Source organism: Triturus cristatus, chromosome 7, assembly GCF_964204655.1.
Source record: "Triturus cristatus chromosome 7, aTriCri1.1, whole genome shotgun sequence".
Classification (NCBI taxonomy): domain Eukaryota; kingdom Metazoa; phylum Chordata; class Amphibia; order Caudata; family Salamandridae; genus Triturus; species Triturus cristatus.
Window position 1 is genome coordinate 1290907455 of NC_140590.1, and position 22198 is coordinate 1290929652.

Sequence of the window (22198 nt, forward strand, 5' to 3'; positions counted from 1 at the left end):
ACAGGATATTACTTCCCTATTGAATCCTTGGCTTGTGGAGGCGGCTGCCATCCATAGTGTTTCTTGTGGGTCCAGCTGGCTGCTAGCGCTCTGCTGTCGAGATCTACCCGAGCTCCTCTACGTACGCAGTTTGAGTGTGCATGGTGTATTTTTGGTCCAGGGCTTGCGTTAGTTTGTAACAATGGAAATGGGTAGGCTGGTTTTTGGAAGGGGTCGATATCAATACCCCAGTCTTGGAATGTGCCCAGTTCTGCTAGGATTATCTCTGCAATTTTACTTGAGTTCCACGTTGCCTTTGTGGCCTATGGTCTTTGAGGGTTGGCAGTGCGTATGAACTCTATGGAGAGTAGATCCTTTGAGCTTATGCCGGCAAGATTTGGGATTGCCTATATTAATATTACCTCGATTTCACGTATCCTGATGGCCCTTGGAAGTGTATAGAGGGTAGAATACCAAAGCTTGTGTTTCTTGCTGCTCTGGTTCTTGGTGTTTGTGTTACCGGCAGATGTAGATTTGCTGTGGCCATTGGTGCAGATTGGAGTATGAAGCTTGATTACTTGATGTTCCTGCTGTAGAGTTCCTTGGGTTTGCCTTAGCTGTTATTAACCTGGGGGGTATTTGTTTTGAATCTTGCGCACCATCCTGAGCCGCTTTATCTGGGTACCTCCAGCTGGGGCAATCATTAGTTGGTGGAAGAGGCCATTTGGGCTCTCTGAGCTGTGTATCCTGGTTTGGCCTGTCTATCTTACCAGTGCATTCTCTTCTGGGCCCGTTGTTTGAGCTCATATTAGTGTCTTTGCACATTATTTCTGTCGGTCTCGGGCCCCAGAGTTGCCCGCCTCTCCACTTGCCTGTTGAAGGTGTACAGGGTTATTGGATAAGGCCCATGTCTCTACCCTCGGGTTTTGGCAATGTGGTGACTGTTGCCTGTGGCCTCTGTGGAGGTTTTTTGTTAGGTGGATTGATATAGTGCCTTGTCTTTTTTCTTCTTTGTATTCTGCACTAGCCCTTGATGGAGTTCCTTGTCCATTTTCTTCTCTAGTTTCCACGTGTGCCCTGGCTGCGTATGTCCGTGTTGGGTCACCTCCTTGTTCCGGGGAATTGTTGGAGATGTTTGGTGACCGTTGTGCTTGATTTAGAATACTTGAGTCGCCCAAGTTAATGTCCCATTTTTTGTGAGAACCTGAGAAGATGGAGAAATAGGCTGTTGCATTTATGGGGGGGTTCTGGTTGCGCCATTTCCTTTTCTGTTGGCGGCGTTGCTTAGCATTTAGTTTTGGCGATCCTCCGTTGCTGGGCCCTTCTGTCTTCTCAGTGTTCTCATTAGAGTTTCCTGTGTGCGTCTTACTGTTTGATTGATTGTTGGTTGTTTCCTTCGCGGTGTTGGGATTACCCTGGCTTTTATTTGTGTTTCCCGCTGTTGCGCTTTTTATGTCCTTTATCATGCTACTTAGCATTGAGGGCAGAGTGGATGGTTTGTCGACGATCTGGTCACAGTTGCAGCTGAGGTGAGTTTCGGATTGCTCTCTCTTTATCAGGCCGTTCAGGTTTCCCAATTTCTCGTCGATGCCTGCCGTGAAGACTGCCAATGTGTTCAGTAATGTAAGCTGGATCTCCATCTTTTCTGACTGAAATTGCAGTGCTTCGACGGTTAGTTATATTGTGTTTAATAAGGAAGTCCAAGTACAAGCAGTTTGTTCCTTTGTTTGCGCAAGCTCCTCTGGGTCGTTTTAGATCTGGTCTTTGTGAGATGGGTTCTGGGGAAGCTCTTGGGGAGGCTGCTCCCTTTGTACCTGATCTGGTGAGTAAGTGGCGAGCATGTCTTCCCATTCTTGTGTATTCAAGTAAGAGATAATCGCCCTCCCATCCTCTTTCTGGTATGGGTCCGGAATCGCTGCATGTGATCCTCCTTGTTGAGTAGGCAGGCTCCCTTGGGCCAAGAGTAGTGGGGTGGTTGACAATTTTGCGTTTACTAAATGAGATGTTTGGATGGGGGTGCTGTGAGTACTGGTCATCGTATTAAATGTGGGACTGGAGTTGATTTGGATGATTTGATCCCCGTTTACTCTCCTCGAGGCTTCTATACCGTCACTCACATCCTTGATTTTCTTTGGTGGTACTGTCCCCTGCCCTGACGCCAGGTAGTAGTGGTGGTGCAGTTGTTTTTTTAACCTTGTCTTCCATGGTAGGAGTCCCCTGTAAGCTGCCCTGTTGGCTGGTTATTGTTGGAGAGAGCCCTGAATACATGGGCACTCCAGTGGGAGCCGCCGGGGATGTAGTGCCTGCTGCTAGCGCCCCCGCTGAGTGCACAAGAGATTGAGGCTTAATCTGGAGTTGCAAGCCTTGTTGCTGTGGTGCCCTAGTATCCAGCCTATCTTCGTCTGATGGCGATGTACTTGGGGCAGGTGCTTGAGACTGTAGGGGCTGCAGCGGAGTTTGCAGGCCTTTAAGGGTTGCATTGCTGGAGTAAAGGACAGAACCTGCATCCCTTAGAAAGTTACATTTTGTGTAAATTTTGGGTTGGTTGGAGTATGTAGCGCTGGTAGGTCCCGTCCGTGCTGTTATCTCGCTTTGGTCCTGGTCTGTTGCAATGAGTATTGATTCGGCGCTCTGCTGAGCGCAAGAGTTTTGTTTCTTTCCTTTTCTCCACCCTGTCCTGGGTGGCATGGCCACTCTGGTTCTTCCTGACCTCATTGAGCCCGTGAAGTTTAGAGAGCAGATCAGCGACTGTGACGAGCAGGGCAGGGTTCAGGGTGCATGTGGCGAGTAGTGTAATAGCTTGTGTGACTGTTCTACGTTATGCTCTCTTCTGTGCGTTGTCCTGAGTAGCACCTAACCGCGCTTCTGGCTGGGCTTCATTGTTGCCACAGAGGTTGTCGCCATATCCTCGGTACAACAATACCTCACTGCTGCACCACTGCTGTGCTACTGTAGCACTGTAGCACGTCCTCTGCCGTTGACTGTTGGCCTCTGCCCTGTCTCTGTCTCTTTGGGCACTGCTGGGGCGTAGCTGTGCAATGAACCAGCCAATGCACCCCACAGGGCGGTGCGTAGGGAGCCTGAGGCAAGGCAGGATGAGTAAGTGCGCGAGGCAACGCAAGCGGGACGCTGGCTACACTGGCTGTTTGGCTGCACTCACCGCCACTCACCGCTGGCACGGCAGCTCTGCCCGGATCAGGTGATTTCAGCAGGTCACAGCGGGGATCCAAAGCACTCTGGCTCCCGTTCAGGCCGCAGGGGGGGCGCAGGGGGCCACTCTGGCTGCAGGGGCTAGAGGAGCGCTGAAAGGAGTGGGGCTGCCTCGCTGCCACTGCTGGTGTCTACTCCACGCTCATGCTCCGCTCCGTTTCTCGAGACCCGCAGTCTGTCCTCTGTGCACAAAATGTCTCCCGTAACGGCAGAAACAAGGGAACAGGGAGTGCTGGCGTCACTAGGCGGGCAGGCTGTGGAGGCTGTGGAGGCTGTGAGGCTGTGAAAGGTTGTGGGAAAGGTTTGTGGGAGCGGCGGTAGCCGTGGCAGCAGCAGCTTCTCCTCCTCGCGTTCGGCTTTCACGCTCGGCGTTTAGCATCTGACGTCACACTCCACTCCACATTCTCAGGATGGTGAATTGCAACTGTGACACTGGTTGATTTCCCTTGAAGGCGAGTGAAGCCCGGCCTTCCGTCACGGATCCCGCCAGGCCTGCCACCGTTTTTTCCCTAACTTACTATAATCTGTTTTGACCGCAGTTTTTTCCATAGTCTCTCGCTCAAGTTGCTGGGCTTCTGGTGTGTCCTTTTACTTCCTGGGTCTTCTGGTGTTCTTTCTGGGCTTGTTGACACGCTGCTCCTTGCCGGCTGGTAACTTTGCATCAAGGGATCTTCCGTTTTTTTAACCCTTCGCTTCCTGGTAACTTGTCTCTGAAAAACAAGAAATAAGGCAGGGGCTATAAAGGATCATAGTATCTTTGATTTCTGTTGTATTCAGAGCTGCTTTTTTGAAATAAGAAAAGGCACTTATCTGATGGTTCTACACTCTTGACAGGTAATTCTTGAGGTCCTCTTTATTTCTGGTAAACTCCTTTCTGGCTGCAAAGAAGAAATAAAAAACACAATTAAAAAAATCCAAAACTCTACCAGTGTGTTTTGCCTATTTTGACCCCTGCTTTTTTTGCCTTTTTTTTCCGTGCTTCCTCCTGCCTAGGGAAATGTTTTTTTTTGTTTTTCCCTAATTGCAGGAGTAACGGGTACATTATTATTTTTTGACTTAGGGTCCTATCTACTCCTATGGTGTCTCTAACCTAGGTTTGTATACTAGTGTTCCTTTCTTGTTTCAAATGTAAACTTCGGCAGATCTTTTACATTTTGTACACTTTTCTTCCTTGTAGACAGTGTGAGTGTTCTATCGTCCCCTGGAGTTGTTTCTTTCCAGCACTTGGCATATTCCATTCAAGTTAGCTCATTAGAAATAATGGAGGGGTATCTATAGTCAGCTTTTTTTTGCCCATGTTTAGTTGTGCTTTCTCCTTCAGGGTTCTAGAAGACTACCCCCACAGAAGATCCAGTGGATGTCTACCCTTTCTTCCTTCCCTTGTTTTGTTTCTCTCCTTCCCCACCTTCCCTCTTTTGCTTTGACTAAGATGGGTGAAGGAGGGAGGTAAGGGAAGTTGGGATTTAGCATCACTTCCATCCATATCGTCCATGCAGTAAATCCAGGTGAGCCATTACATAGACAGGTGCTTGGCGCTACTAATCGTACTTGGAGTTGTTTGCATCTTTGCGCTCCCTTGGGCTAATTATGTAAGAGAAGTTAGAGAACTTAAGTTAAGTAATGTAGACCAGAGAGACTCCTTTCCTTTCCTTTATCCTGTCACTAAGATAGTGGTAGTTAGTTATTTACTTAGTTTTAGTTAGTAATTTAGCGGCCCGAGTGACGCATCCTCTCTTTTTTGTAGTTTTTATAGTGAGTGAATAGCAACCAACCAATTTGGTGTATGCAAGAAGACTAAATGCAGACTTAGTGAATTGGCCCGTCAAAGGGGGTTGAGATGATTGCGAATGAGATCGGTGATTCAGAACTTAGAAATATCATTTTTTGCTATTCATTCCAAAGTCTTTGGAATAGGCGGGCTAGGTAGGTTTAGGATTCAGGAATCGGAATGGAACTGTGGAATGTTAAAGATAGAACTGTCCCCGACAACGATACTAGTGTACTACTAGTCGATCTGATTTAGGAAAGGTCAATGTTATTGCAATTGCCGTTTCCAGTCAAAAAGTCTTTTTGGAGCGATTATTTAATATTTATTTAACACCGATCATTTTTTGTCTCTTTAATGATGTCTTACATGATCATCAGCATCCAGAGGCGAGAGTATGACGAGGAGGTCTTCCGAGGCAGGTGAGGGAGCTGGAGGGGTCTCCCAGGGGCAGGAACCTCCTCAGAAGATGGATCTGCTGGCCCCAGTAAGTACTCTGTCCTGTTGTTAATATTAATATATATTTGCATAACTTTTACCGCTCCTTATTTTGAATTACTATTTCCGTTTTCTAATTTAATTTTTTCCCAAATCCTCTTCGATCTCTGTGTTGCTAAATTCTTGCTATCCCTGCATTACCTTACCTACTAACTTAGTGTTATTTACTTATTTCTAGTGTCTGTTTTTTTTTAACCTTAAACTGCCTCTGACTCTGTAGAAGTCTCTCTGTAGCTTGATTTCTTCTGGTTTTTCAGTCACCTTTCCCTCTCGCCATATATATTTTGTGGACTGCCTAGTGGTGGTACTGTAAGACCCAGAGAACTCTTTGGTCCTTACTACTACTAGTACAAATACTCTGTTGTGCGGATTGCATGGCCAGGTAAGGTATTCTACGCATGTTTGTTGAGATGAGTAATCTTTCTTTTACTTTCTCATGCTCAATCAGTAAATGATGGTCACGTTGGACACCCCAAAGTTGTGTCTTCTTCTCTTCTAGGCCTAGTATTATTAGCAGCAGTTTATGGTGAAGTGATTAGCATGCACCATGGCTGGAAGGAAGTATGAGGAGTGCAGTGATGTGTGTGGTGTATGTATTGTATTTTCAATCTTGTTAGTGAAAACAGAATAGGGGGAGGTGTAAATGGCATCTAAAAAAAGTGGAATGTTTTTTCTAGGCGTACCGATCACCAGTGCCGGGGCCAGCAGGAAAAGTTTAGCCAGAAGGGAGCAGCAGATGCAGCAGCTGCAGGGGGTGAGCCAGCAACAGTGGTGGGCGGTGGTATGTCATATTCCTTGCTTATTGACAATCAAATGTATACACTTGCTGCAAGGGTGTAGAGTCGCTGTACACTGTACTGTTGAGACTAAGTTGTGAACAGTTGAAGAAGACACCCTTTACTTGGCATTAGCGTGAGTTGATGGCCTCTTCTCTTCAACTCAGCAGAGAAAGTTTTATTAAGAAGACTAAGAGTCAGGTCTTGATGGGTTGATGGAAAAGGGAAAGAAGGATGGAAGGAGGAAGGATGGGTGACATGTAATATATGACTGGCAGAGAAGGATGCATTGGTGAAGGGGGCCCGGGATGCATTTTAGGTGGCTGATAGGATGCATGAGTGGTTGAAGGATGGGTGAAAGGTGAAAGAAAGATGCCTGCCTGGGTGGGTGAAACTGTATGGGTGAAAGGAATCATCCCGAGGTATGATGGATCAAACTTAAAGGCAAGGAAGGAGGCATGGGTGGTTAAATGACAAATGTATGTTGGTGAAAGGTTTGTTGAGAATAATAGCCATGTTTGGATGGATTGATACCTGGATGGTATTCAATCATAAGTTAAGACTAGATGAAGAGAATGTAATTTTTTTTTTAACTGTGCCAGAGTAGCCAAGACAAGGGTGAAGCATTAAAATAATGCTAGAAGAACAATCAATGATAATGGAAAAATCCCTGGGAAGAAGAATTAACAAGGAATGTTTTTTTACCCAAGATATTTGATTTACAGGTTTGAGGTTGCATTTCAGACTGCTCACTTGACTCACGGTAGTTTGCAAGCACAACATATATATTATGTATGTACCTACCCACCCATCATAAATCGCCTCCCTCCGACTCTGAGGCACACTCCCTTCCTACCCATGTCATTTCAACAGTGTCAGCCATGGGTGGCCTATCGGCTGCAGAATTGGTTACAATAGTAGTACATCATGTCACGCGATGTCTTTCGGTATATCATTATTCATATAATCATCTGATCTGCCTTGTTGTAGTGGTCAGGGAGTAAGTGAAATTGTGCTTTTGCCATTGATTTAACCAAGTGGCCATAATAGAAAAAAAGATGATTCTGTAGTACAGCTGCCCCACCTGCAGACAGTAGTAAAGTAACATGAATTTTGAGACACAAGTATGTCTGTCTAGGGCGCAACTCGCAAGCTGAGCTGGCATGCCTACAACTACAAGATGAATTTAGCTAAACAAGAAAGAGAAGAAGAATACTTGTCTTCTCCTTAGTGCCTAATGCCTGAAACTCTAATCTCATCCAAATCTTAGGGCCAGAGGAATTGAGGATACCACAAATGTTATGTACTGCTAGTGCTACTGTGCCACTTTATAATAATTTTATGTGTTAATGTTTTGCTAAAAGTACTGGTTACAATTTATTTTAAAAATTCTTGATTTAGCTACTCCTGCCAAACAAACAACATCTGATAGGCAGAAGAGAGCAGCCAGGACCCGGCAAAGAAACTAGGAGGCCATAAGGGTCGAATATCAGCGGCTGGTGGTGTAGGAGGAGAAGGCAGCAGCCGCAGCCTCCAATGCACCGGGCCCCAGCCAGGCCCCAGTAGTGCCTCTGGTTTTACTGCGCCATGGTCCGGCAGCCGCCTGCCGCAAGGCAACCACATCTACTGCTTCCCACCACTGTTCTTGTAAAAACTTTCAACACCACATGCTCCTCTGGATGGTGCGCCTAGAGGCCAGGATGGAGGAGCGCTTTGACAATCTTGAGCTCAAGATCCGGCTCCTAGCCGCCGCTAGATGACCATAGACCTCAGTCTCTTGCCCCTTTTTAATCTTTATTTTGGTGGGTAGGACTTGTTGGGGAGAGGGTGGGAATGTGGGAGTTGGGGAAAATTTGGGTGTTCTTTTTTTATTTTTATGGACATTTGGATTTATGGACAATTGGACTTTTTACTGGGCATTGGTTGGGGTTAGGGAAAGAGGTGGGTCAGGTGTTGTGGGTTTCTTTCTTTCTAGATTATTTGTTAGGGTTATACATTTATAGTTTTACAAATTATGTAATTCTTTTTTTGGGGGGGTTCTCTTATACTTCGCATCATTTCCCTTGTTGCAGGGTCGCTGCCTTTTTAAAAAATCTGCCGATAGTGTAACACACCAACAGATAGATGCGGTACCCTCACTTGTCCTACTAATGTCAGTCTATGTAGTTTGCAACTAGAACCCCTATGGCCTTGGAAGGAGTGTGGGTGTGTGAATTATTAATTTCCATAGTATATACATTATTGCATCCCCCAAACTTCTTCCCTTACCTGTGATTGATGATTAGGCAAAGTGATGGCTGCATTGTGATGGTTTGGTTTCCCAAAGTGCCATCTTGGTGGTAGTGGTAGAGACAGTAGCAGTTGCGAAAAAAGAAAATGAGACAGTCATCTGAAGGAGACTAGAGAACGACTAGTAGAAGTACAGTACACAAGAAGAAGACTGCCAAATGAGAAACCATGATTAGCAATGCTTAAGTAAAAAAAAAAATGGTGGGCTAGCCTATTACAAGTTACAAACTGAAGTCAACTCGACTCAAGCTATGAACTTTTGAAGTGTACAAGCGTAAGCTTTTGTGCTGAAAAGATGATGATGCTGGCAAATATGATGGATTCTGTTTAGTTTCTATTTTTGGTAAATTCTGGTGGGGTTTTTTCAGTGTTTTCAAGTGATTTCAATACCTCAAAAAAGAAGTGGTCAGTACTTACACATTTTCACGCCATTAAAAACAACATAAATAGTGTTTTTCCGGTGTTTATGGAACATTTTGCTTTTATTATTGCTTGCTTGCTCCACTGATAGCGCATGGTATATAGACAGTGTACATATAGTGTATATGAGGTCCAAATAAATGTTTGCAATTTAATTATTAAAGTAAACCATAGAATACTTCTTCAGTGAGTCTTTGGTCATGTGCGCTCCCTCTTGCCTTCCCATGTCAACTTTTTTTCTGTGAAAAGGCCCTCTCAACATTGGCACTTGAGATGGGCAATACCAAAACAAACAGTACACAATTTTTTTTAACTCTGGCCATTTACATAGCTTTCCATGCCAATACTGGTGCACTTGAAGAGTGCGATTCTCAGGGTAGGTTCTGCAACATTTGCGTTGTACTGGGCGCTCATGCCCTCAGAGTTATTGAAGCGCTCAAAAATGTGGCAGCACTTTTGAAACTACGGAGGAAATTCCCCTCTCTGGAAGGGATCTAGAACTTGTATAGAGTAACACAGTGAGGTTTCATTGAAATGCCACGGTTGGTGAAGGGACATTTCTATGCATCATTGCAAGCCATTTCTCATACATTGTTAAATAAAAGTTCTTGAATTGCTCTTCAACATTGCTGTGCTTACCAAGTGGCAAGCACTCTAACATGGAACATGTTGCAGTGCCAAAATCACTAAAGGTGTCACTCAGCCTACTCTCAAGGAGATGTTTCACATCTACACCAATTATGCTGAACACTTGGCAGACAAGGGTGTTTACAGACTCAAATGTTTTTATTATGTCCGCTACAGCAGTTATGTTTTCGTGTAAAAATCTAAGAATGCAGTAGAGTGTACTTTTTTCACATCACTATCAGTATGTGACCAAAGATCCTCACATTTCTTGCCTTTGGCATCATCACTCACAGAAATTCTGCAAACGGTTGCCAAATGGATAATAAAGCATTGGACCGAGAACCATCATCTAAGTGACACAGTTGGGATGACTTTCATTGATGCCACACAAAGTACAAAATGTGAAATATTTGCGTTTTAGTTCCTGTGCATAACAAAACAGTGCACAAGACTAGACTAAAAAGGTAATAGCTTTCTTCATTAACTCTGAAGATTGTAAATATGTTTTCAGTATACCATCTAACAAGTGGCAAGGATCTCTTACAGGGAAGAACTTCAGCTCAGGTTTCGATTATGACAGGTCATCACACAACTTTTTCATATACGTAGCTGAATCACTGCAAATACAAACAATATCACTCCAGTCTTTGTTGAACTTGGAAAGAACCTTTTTGCAGAGCATTCCAAGTGACACTCTGTTCCATGTTTTCCAAAAGTCTAGTGCCATGTTTTCACTCCTATCCCAGATGCTTAGTGATAACACTCTTTTCACATAAACTTGTCACTATACCTTGCATTGAATGTTTAAAGCCTGAGGTGTTGGCAATTTACCCACTATCAATACTGACTCACTAGTAACTGGGGGCTGATGCATCAATGATTTTTACGCATTCTCTGTGGGTAAATGTGATGACACATATTGGGAAAGATTCCAAGCCATTATACCAATCAGTGAAAGAATCAAACGGAGCCAAAATATCAAATATGATTTTGATATTTCCTGATTCTCTACAGTTTATAAAATAATTCAACAAGACCTAAAACATGCTTCTAAACCCTGCATCTTTAGACCAAAGACCACAAAACTGAAAAAAACGAAAGGAAGAAGAAACAATATTTTAGTGGCATTCCTAAACAAAAAAACTCAAGCAGAATAATGTTAGTCCAGTCTTTCTTGCCGCTAGCTTGTATAACAATGGTTCATCGTATTGGTTGTGCAGGTGTTTTTTCAGTGTTTATATGTTTTCACTGGTGATGGCTATTTCTCTTTCAGTGGGGTTTTATCAGTTATGATAGGTTTAAACCTAAAACCGGACAGCCAAATTATGTTCCTCCAAAAAAAAATGGAACACCGAATACTGTCTGTGCATCGGCGTGAAATTTAATGCATGGTAGTGTGGGCTATAGTTGTGCTTAGAGCAGAATTTAAGGTTCATTCCCTGCCTGCCTTTGAGTTGGTGTTGCTTTCACCACATCCGCCCCACCAAGTGTGTGATCAATTCATGGTGTAAATTTAATTTAGTCACACCAATAAATCACACAGCTCGGGGGAAGATGGTTAGGGGTTCAATGAATGGATAGGAAGGAGGATTTGAGAGAAAGGTTTGACACAGACAAATACTACAACACAAGGACAACAACACATTCATCTTGGCAGCCGACCACCATAAATCTGTTATGGGAGGAAAAGTAAATGCATGCATGATGATGAGTACAAGACTAGTACAGGTAAATTCATTTTCCGTCTGCCCACAGAGAGACCCAAATTACATTTATGTTTTGTAGCGGGCTTTGAAAGATAGCAAATAAAATTAAAATATCAATAGGAGTCAAGTAAATTTAACAAACATAAACAACACACACAGTTGTAATGATTGAAGAGAAAAAAATAATATGATACTGTATGTATTGCCAAATTGGGAGATGCATCTCTGCAGCATTGCATTCCGCTTGGACTGTCCGTTAATCTTGGGTGCCTGGCGGATGCGGTTCAGTTCGGTAAGTGTGGGTTGTTTTTCCAGTATGGCGCACGTTAAGGGCCTGTAGATGGAAAAAAAATTATATTTAAGAAACAAGAGGTAATGTTAAACTGCATAAAGGAGTGCAACAAGAAGACTTTGCTTCAGAGGCAGCATGGCTAAATGTCTGTTTACGGCAGTTACCTCATACAACAGGCCCCCCCAACCTCCACTTAGCTTCAATTTTGATCCAGACATCACTAAGCACAGACACACACAGCAATATAGCGTGTCATTTTTTCCCCAACTATGTAAAAAATCAATGCACCGCTATAGTATCAGTCAGATAGTCACACCAGACCACCATCACCAGTACAAAGGCATGTAGGCCTGGTGCTGTTGTTGTTTACCTTTAGGCCACTTCAAAGTCATCATCATCCAAATCGGTTTGTTTCAGTGAATTTGGAAACTTCTATCTTCTTCTGGTGGCAGTTCTCGAAGTAGTCATGCACACGCCAACACCCACGAGGCAGTCCCTCTAGGCTAGGAAGAAAGGATAGATAGTCAGGGGCCAGGTCGAGGGTTGGAGGCAGCAAACATTTGTTTGTATTAATTTCTCCATTAAAAGTCTGGCTAGAAGGAAATGGCTTAGTGCGAGTCGGAACTTCTTCACTGCACACAGTTGCAACTCCAATCTGGCAATAAAATGTGTCTAAGAGTAAGAGGGTGGGGATGGATTGGTCAACCAGACACACACACAAATAATAATAAATAATGGTCGCCAGTAGGTAGTTATAGTTAGGACCTATTATTCATAAGAAACCCGCAACATTCTATTTAGAATAACTTTGGCGCCGGTTGACGAATCTTTGTGAAATTTTCAAAACTCGTGGCCCGCTCTGGTCCGCTCCTATCCTGAAAGTCTCGGGGTGATTCGTCAAGCGGGGGCCGAGAAAAAAGGGGGGTCCCAAAACGTGTTTTCCCAATGCAATTTTCCATAGGGACCATTAGTCACAGCTATAGCCCGAACTGCTGAACGGAATTACACCAAATTTGGCAAAGAGGTAGCCCTTGGTTCACATTCGTGCCCTTTGGTTAAATGGTGTAAATCCGTTCAGTATTTCCTGAGATATTCAAAAGTAAAAAGATAGATGTATCTAGGGCCGCGGATCCTCCCGAGCAAGAGCTTTATGCTAATTGGCTGTCAACACTTCAAACCAGGAAGTGTTGGCAGCCATCTTGTGCCTCTGTAACCGAGGCACAAGAAATCCGTGAAATAAACGCAAAAAATTCAAAAAGGGGGCAGGGTAGAAACACCCTGACCCCCTAGGCCTACTCAGGGGGTCCCACAATGACCCTCAAGGCCCCCCAATTTCTTTTTTTTTTAAATCGCGGGATGCGCTTAGGATCCGCGCATCCCGCAGTGAAAAAAAAAACGAAGCGCGGGCTTCCGCACGGTCCCCTTCCTGTAAATAAATTATTTTTATGTTAAATAGGGGGTCAGGCCCTGGGGGATGGAGTCTCTAGGGCCCCAAAAAAGAAAAAGGAAGGGGGCCACACAGCCCCCCTTTAAAAAAAATTCTACAAAAAAAAAGACACGCGATCGTCCCTAGGCCCCGCCCCCTCACAAAAATACTCTGCAAACGCGCCCTGTGGCACGTTTTGAGTTGGGAAATTAATTCCCCTTGAATACTGGGGGGTCCCTGGGGGCCAACTAGCCCACCAGGGACCTCCAGTATGCGCCAGGGGGGCTGCCTTGCAGAGAGGTGTTCTGAGGCCAGGCCCCTTTTTACACCTCTCTGCAACGCAGCTCTGTAGCGCTTAATGGAGGTAGCTGGTGGGCTAGTTGCACCCCAGGGACCCTCAGGATTCAAGGGGAGTTAATCCCCCAACTTAAAACACGCCACGGTGCGCGTTTGCACAGTGGTGAAGGGAGGGGGCGGGGCCAGAGTTGACGTTTGCAAACACGCCCTGTGGCGCATTTTAAGTTGAGGAATTAATTCCTCTTCAATCCTGAGGGTCCCTGGGGGCCAACTGGTACCTCCAGTAAGCGCCACGGAGCTGCATTGCTGAGTGTTGTAAAAAGGGGCTTGGCCTCTGAACACCTCTCTGCAACACAGCTCCCTGGCGCATACTGGAGGTACCTGGTGGGCTAGTTGGTCCCCAGGGACCCTCAGGATTGAAGCGGAGTTAATTCCCTAACTTAAAATGTGCCACATGGCGTGTTATCTCCAGTATGTGCCAGGGAGCTGCATTGCAGACAGGTGTTCAGAGACCACGCCCCTTTTTACACCTCTCTGTAACGCAGCTCTGCTGTGGGGCTTACTGGAGGTACCTAGTGGGCTAGTTTGACCCTAGGGACCCTTAGGATTCAAGGGGACTTCATTTCCCAACTTAGTACAAACACAGGGCACGTTTACACAGTGGTGAAGGGAGGGAACGGGGCCTGAGGTGACGTGTTCAAACACACCCTGTGGCGTGTTTTAAGTTGGGGAATTAATTCCCCTTCAATCCTGAGGGCCCCTGGGGGGCCAACTAGCCCACCAGGTGCTTCCAGTAAGCGCCACTGCGCTGCGTTGCAGAGAGGTGGTCCAGGCCGTGCCACTTTTTACACCTCTCTGCAACGCAGCTCTGTGGCGCTAACTGGAGATACCTGGTGAGCTAGTTGGACCCAAGGGACACACAGGATTCAAGGGGACTTTATCCCCCAAATTAAAACGGCTACAGGGCGTGTTTGCACATGTCAGCTCAGCCCCCCCCCCTCCCTTCACCAGTGTGTAAAAGCGCCCTGTGGCGCGGTTTAAGAGGTAGTTTTAATCCCCGCCCTATTATGTACTAGGGGCTTACAGAAGAGGTCATTCTAATCACAGGGGTACCCCAATGCATAGTGTTCCCTAGTGTATGTAGGTGTTTTAACTGTATACTAAGTGTCTTTTAGCATAGCACTGGCTCTAGGACTGGTTAGTCAGAGTCAGTTACCACCAGTACCCATCTGAAAAAGTTGAGGGTACTGGATGATTTTGCAACAAGGCCTCTTTCTGCTCCTCTGTTTGTTCATTCTGCATGTCTTCCTTCTTCCAGCACTTTTCTTCGTCTTTGTGGACTTCTTTTGCTTCTTTCTGCATTTCTTTTTCTTCTGTCTGTGTGTTTTTTCTTCTTTCTTCACATGTCCCACCTCTGTAGGCGTAGTTAGAAACTAGCATTTAAAACACCTTAGAAATTAACTGACAAAACATAGGTTTCAGGCACGTTACAGTTACAAATTAGCATTTAAAAAACGATTGAAATTCGCTGAAAAAAACATAGGTTTCAGGCACGTTATAGTTAGGAATTAGCATTTAAAAAACCTTCGAAATTCACTGAAAAAACCATAGGTTTCAGGGGTGTTATAGTTAGCTGGACATTTCACTCGTACAAAACTATTGAAATTCCTCCGTTATAGTTAGTTCTGCTAACTATAACTCGCGCGCCCGCAATCCACTGCTGATGATGTCATATATTACATCATTCATGACATGGTCAGTGACATCACTGATGACATCTCAAATGACATCATCCATGTGACAATCAGATACACCTCATCATACACTAGTATAACCTTTCATCACTCACTGTAAAATACAGAGTACCATATTTGAATCCATTGACACACCAATACAAGTTTCTAAAAACCCACTCAGTGATTCCTAGATCTACACACACATCTAATCATTTACCCATAGATTCACTCATAAATGCTGTCAATGATCAATAGAACACTATCAAATATACTTATACACCTATATCAACATTACACACCAGCACACATCCTATTCACTTATGCAGTCATCCTACTCACTTATCCAAACAATGGATCATACTTACATTTAGTCAGCTACACACTTATACAAACACCACTTCATTTATTCATATAGATAGTAACTTATTCTTAGTGTGTTATAAAATCACTATTACAAGTATACAGTTATCCATACAGTCACTCATACAATCACTGAGTCTTCTGTATACTTATTTATATACAACTGTCACATACACTGTCTTTTATTTTTCTAGTTTGTTGGACATGTACCATTGAGAGATATATTTGCTCATCACCACACCCATAAAGATATTCACTCACCCAAACAACTGTAATAACATGCAGTTATTGTAATAACAATCAGTGATGTCATTTGAGATGTCATCAGTGATGTCACTGACCATGTTATGAATGATGTAATATGTGACATCATCAGCAGTGGATTGCGGGCGCGCGAGATGTAGATAGTACAACTAACTATATCGGAGGAATTTCAATGTTTTTTTTCGAGTGAAATGTCCAGCTAACTATAACACCGCTAAAACCGATTGTTTTTTCAGTGAATTTCTAAGGTTTTTAAAAATGCTAATTCCTAACTATATCAGGCCTGAAACCTATGGGTTTTTCAGTGAATTTCAAAGGTTTTTTAAATGCTAATTCCTAACTATATCAGTTTTGTAAATGACAATTGTTAATGTATTAATTGTTATACTGATTTTTTGATACTGATTTACTACATTGTTTAAACTGTTTATTTTTAGAAATTTTATTTTTTTAATTACATTATACATTACAATACAAAATATACTTTCTCAGAATGAATTACTTTAGTTTAAATACTTTGCAAATAGGCAAAAGACTTTGAAGTGCAGTAGTTACAGTTGTTGCAATGGGCAACACCATTTCAAACACAAAGCAACATTGAGCTCAATGTGAATTTCTAGTCAAATGCAATTAGTTACTTTATGGATTACTTTTCTAACCACAGGACTGGATGCTAGATTCAGTTCTTGGACATCTCCTGTAAACAGTTGAGTAAAAGCGTTTTGGTTACAGTAGTGATTATTAAGGACTATTATTGTATTTTAAAAGTTGACACTTAGAACATTTTTCACATAGAATCACCAATGTTATCCTATGGCAGAAAATTCACTTAGCAGGTAAGTAGTGTTATCGTTACTTTTTCTTACTCAGTGGTGGATCCTGGATCCAGCACAGGTGAATCTCCTGTAAACAGTTGAAAGAATGTGTTTAAGTCATACAGATGACTTTTTAGGAATATTTTTAGTTTGTGAAAATAGACACTTAGAAACTTTTCTACTTAAAAGCACACAATGGATTCCTATGGAAGGAAATACAAGTTACTGTTAAGTATGCTTAAAATTACTTTTCAGGGTCAGTGCTGGTCTAAAAGATGCAGCACTGGGTTCTCTCCTGATAACAGGTGAGTAAATCGGAATTCGTAGTTCGGCTGATTTTAGAGGAATATTTGTACGTTTCAAAAATGGACACTTAGAAACTTTTCTGGTGAAAACCACACAATGGATTCCTATGGAAGGAAATACAAGTTACTGGTAAGTATGCTTAGAATTTTTTTTCAGGGTCAGTGCTGGGCTAAAAGATGCAGCCCTGGGTTTTCTCCTGATAACAGGTGAGTAAATTGGAATTTGTAGTTCGGCTGATGTTAGAGGAATATTTGTACGTTTCAAAAATGGACACTTAGAAACTTTTCTGCTGAAAACCACACAATGGACTCCTATGGAAGGAAATACAAGTTACTAGTAAGTACGCTTAGAATTATTTTTCAGGGTCAGTGCTGGTCTAAAAGATGCAGCCCTGGCATCTCTCCTGATAACAGGTGAGTAAATTGGAATTCGTAGTTTGGCTGATTTTAGAGGAATATATGTACGTTTCAAAAATGGACACTTAGAAACTTTTCTGCTGAAAACCACACAATTGATTCCTATGGAAGGAAATACAAGTTACTAGTAAGTACGCTTAGAATTACTTTTCAGGGTTAGTGCTGGACTAAAAGATGCAGCCCTGGGCTCTCTCCTGATAACAGGTGAGTAAATTGGAATTCGAAGTTCGCCTGATTTTAGAGGAATATTTGTACGTTTCAAAAATGGACACTTAGAAACTTTTCTGGTGAAAACCACACAATGGATTTCTATGGAAGAAAATACAAGCTACTGGTAAGTATGCTTAGAATTATTTTTCAGGGTCAGTGCTGGTCTAAAAGATGCAGCCCTGGGTTCTCCCCTGATAACAGGTGAGTAAATCGGAATTCGTAGTTCGGCTGATTTTAGAGGAATATTTGTACAACGGTAAAGGAAGGGGGCGGGTCCTGAGGTGACGTGTGCAAACATGCCCTATGGCGCGTTTTAAGTTAGGGAATTAATTCCTCTTCAATCCTGCGGTCCCCTGGGGGCCAACTAGCCCACCAGGTACCTCCAGTATGCGTCAGGGAGCGGCATTGCAGAGAGGTGTTCAGAGGCCATGCCCTGTTTTACAACACTCTGCAACGCAGCTCCGTGGCGCTTCCTGGAGGTACCTGGTGGGCTAGTTGGCCCCTATGGGACCTCTCGATTGAAGAGGAATTAATCCCCCAACTTAAAACGCGCCATAGGGCGTGTTTGCACACATATCACATCAGGCCCCGCCCCCTACCTTCACCACTGTGCAAACGCGCCCCGTGGCATGTTTTAAGTTGGGGGATTAAGTCTCCTTGAATCCTGAGGTCCCCTGGCGGCCAACTTGCCCACCAGGTACCTCCAGTATGCGTCAGGGAGCTGCGTTGCAGAGAGGTGTTCAGAGGCCACGCCCCTTTTTACAACACTCTGCAACGCAGCTCCGTGGCACTTACTGGAGGTACCTGGTGGGCTAGTTGGCCACTAGGGAACCTCTCAATTGAAGAGGAATGAATTCCCCAACTTAAAACGCGCCACAGGGTGTGTTTTCACAGTATCACCTCAGGCCCCGCCCCCTACCTTCACCACTGTGCAAACGCGCCCATGGCGCATTTTAAGTTGGGGGATTAAGTCCCCTTGAATCCTGAGGTCCCCTAGCGTCCAACTAGGCCACCAGGTACCTCCAGTAAGCGCCACGGAGCTGCATTGCAGATAGGGGTAAAAAGGGGCATGGCCTCATTACACCTCTCTGCAACGCAGCCCCCTGGCGCATACTGGAGGTTCCTGGTGGGCTAGTTGACCCCCAGGGATCCTCAGTATTCAAGGGGAATTAGTTCCCCCTCTGCAAACGCGCCAGGGGGCGCATTTGCAGAGTGGTGTAAGGAGGGGGCGTGGCCTCCGGCCCGATCACGTTTTTTTCCCTTCTTTTTTTTTAGAAGGGGGGCTGTGTAGCCCCCCTTCTTTTTCTATGTTGTTGGCCGTGGGGACCCCATCCCCCAGGGCCTGACCCCAATTTTTATATATGAAAAAAAAAATCTGGAAAGGGGCCGCGTGGCCCCCCTCCCGAGGCCATAATTTGCCCTGGGGACCTCATCTCCCGGGGCATGGGCCTTTTTAAAAAAAAATGTTATGGAGGGGGGCTGCGTAGCCCCCCTCCTCTGGCCACTTTAAGGCCCCGGAGACACCATCCCCCGGGGCCGGCCATTGTTTTTTTTTTCTTTTCTTTTATTTAATGGGGGAGGGGGGCCGCGTGGCCCCCCTCTCGGGCCACTTCTGGCCCACGGGGACCCCATCCCCCGGGGCCCGGCCTCTCGTTGGACAAAATAATATTTTTTGGCCCTGGGGGTCCTTGTGGTACCCCCTGAGCAGGCCTAGGGGGTCAGGGTGTTTCTACCCTGCCCCCTTTTTGCGTTTTTCGTATTTGTTTTATAGGTTTCTTGTGTCTCGGTTCTGCCGAGGCACAAGATGGCTCCCAACACTTCCTGATCTGGAGTGTTGACAGACAATTAGAATACAGCTCGTGCACGGCAGGGTGGGCACTGGGTGCGGGGAGGGTGCGCGGATCCTCCGAGGCCATAGATATATCTATGATTTTACTTTTGATTTTCTCAGGAACTACTGAACGGATTTACACCAAAAGGCACAAGTCTGAACTGAGGGCTACCTCTTTGCCAAATTTGGTGTACTTCCGTTCAGCAGTTCGGGCTGTAGCTGCGTCAACAGGTCCTATGAAAAAATTCATGGGGAAAACGAGTTTTGGGACCCCCCTTTTTTCTCGGCCCCCGCTTGACGAATCACTGTTAAATTTTCAGGATAGGAGCTGACCGGAGCTGGCCAAAAGTTTGGAAAATTTCCCGAAGATTCGTGAATCGGCGCCGACATTATTCCAAATAGAATGTTGCGGATTTCCTATGGAAAATAGGTCGCCAGTAGATAGTTATAGTTAGGACAGTGTTTCCATAGGAAATATGAAAATTCTATTTTGAATAACTTTGGCGCCGGTTGACGAATCATCGCGAAATTTTCAAAACTAATGGGGCGCTCCACTCAGCTCCTACCCTGAAAGTCTCGGGGTGATTCGTCAAGTGGGGGCTGAGAAAAAAGGGGGGTCCCAAAACGCGTTTTCCCCATGAATTTTTCCATAGGACCTTTAGTCGAAGGTACAGCCCGAACAGCTGAACAGAATTACTTGAAATTTGGCAAAGAGGTAGTCCTCAGGTCAGGCATGTGCCTTTTGCATATATGGTGTCAATCTCTTCAGTAGTTCCTGAGAAAATTTAAGTTAAAAGTACATAAATATCTATAGGCGCGCACCGTGCGCGCACCATAACGTGCGCGAGCGTATTTCTGATTGGTGGTTACATGTCAGTCAACATTCGAATCGGTCAAAATCAGGAAGTGTCGGCCGCCATTTTGTGTGTTTTGTGTGTGACAGTGAAAAAGAAAGGCGGAGAACATGAAAAGGGGGGAGGGTAGAGAGTTCCTGACCCCCTAGCCTTTGTCAGGGGTTCCCCGAAGGACCCCGAAGGGTGAAAAAAACTATTTATTTTTTTGTCAAAAAAACGCGGGGTGCGCGGCGCACGGTGAAAAACCTTAAAGAAAACAACAACATTTTAAACGAGCCATTCCATATTACAGAATACAGTCAATCTATAACTATATACATAGGTAGCTTATTGTAAAATAAATATATAAAAAATATAATAAAACATACAAAACTTAGCATTTATAAAACCTTACAAATTCACTTAAAAAACCATAGGTTTCACACATGTTATAGTTAGGAATTAGCATTTAAAAAACCTTGCAAATTCACTTAAAAAACCATAGGTTTCACACATGTTATAGTTAGCTGGACATTTCACTCGTAAAAAACCATTGAAATTCCCCGTTATAGTAAGTTCAGATAACTATAATTTGCGCGACCGCCACTCAATCACAAGGATGATGTCATCAGTGATGTCACGAGTGATGCCACTGACCATGTCATGAGTGATGTAATATGTGATGTCATCAGCAGTGGATTGCGGGCGCGCGAGTTATAGTTATCTGAACTAACTATAACGGGGGAATTTCAATGGTTTTTTACGAGTGAAATGTCCAGCTAACTATAACATGTGTGAAACCTATGGTTTTTTAAGTGAATATATATATATTCACTTAAAAAACCATAGGTTTCACACATGTTATAGTTAGCTGGACATTTCACTCGTAAAAATCCATTGAAATTCCCCGTTATAGTTAGTTCAGATAACTATAACTCGCAATCCACTGCTGATGACGTCACATATTACATCACTCATGACATGGTCAGTGGCATCACTCATGACGTCACTGATGACATCATCCTTGTGATAGAGTGGCGGCCGCGCAAGTTATAGTTATCTGAACTAACTATAACGGGGGAATTTCAATGGTTTTTTACGAGTGAAATGTCCAGCTAACTATAACATGTGTGAAACCTATGGTTTTTTAAGTGACTTTGCAAGGTTTTTTAAATGCTAATTCCTAACTATAACGTGTGTGAAACCTATGGTTTTTTAAGTGAATTTGTACGGCTTTTTAAATGCTAAGTTATGTATGTTTTATTATATTTTTTATATATATTTTTTTTTTAAAGGTTTTTCACCGTGCACGCATGGTGCTCGCACGGTGCGCGCACCCCGCAATTTTTTGAAAAAAAAAAAAATGTTTTTTTCACCCTTCGGGGTCCTTTAGGGACCCCCTGACAAAGGCTAGGGGGTCAGGAACTCTCTACCCTGCCCCGTTTTCATGTTCGCCACCTTCCTTTTTTACTCTCGCACTGAAAACAAACAAAATGGCGGCGACACTTCCTGATTTCGACCGATTCGAACGTTGACTGACATGAAACCACCAATCAGAATTACGCTCGCGCACGTTAGGGTGCTCGCACGGTGCGCGCACGGTGTGCGGCTATAGATATGTATGTGTTTTAACTGCAATTTTCTCAGGAACTACTGAACAGATTGACTCCATATATGCAAAAGGCACATCCCTGAGCTGAGGACTACCTGTTTGCCAAATTTCAAGTAATTGTGTTCAGCCGTTCGTGCTGTACCTTGGACTAAAGGTCCCTATGGAAAATTGCATGGGGAAAACGCGTTTTGGGACCCCCTTTTTTCTCAGCCCCCGCTTGACGAATCCCCCCGAGACTTTCAGGGTAGGAGCGGAGTGGAGCGCCCCACCTATTTTGAAAAATTTGCGAGGATTCGTCAACCGGCGCCAAAGTTATTCCAAATAGAATGCTGCGGATTTCCTATGGGAACACGGTCCTAACTATAACTATCTACTGGCGACCGCCAGTAGATAATATATATATATATATATATATATATATATATATATATATATATATATATATATATATATATATATATATTTATATCCATTGCTCCGTCGACAAACAATTCGAAAAGACGAAGATAGACCCAAGTTAGTGTGCTCTT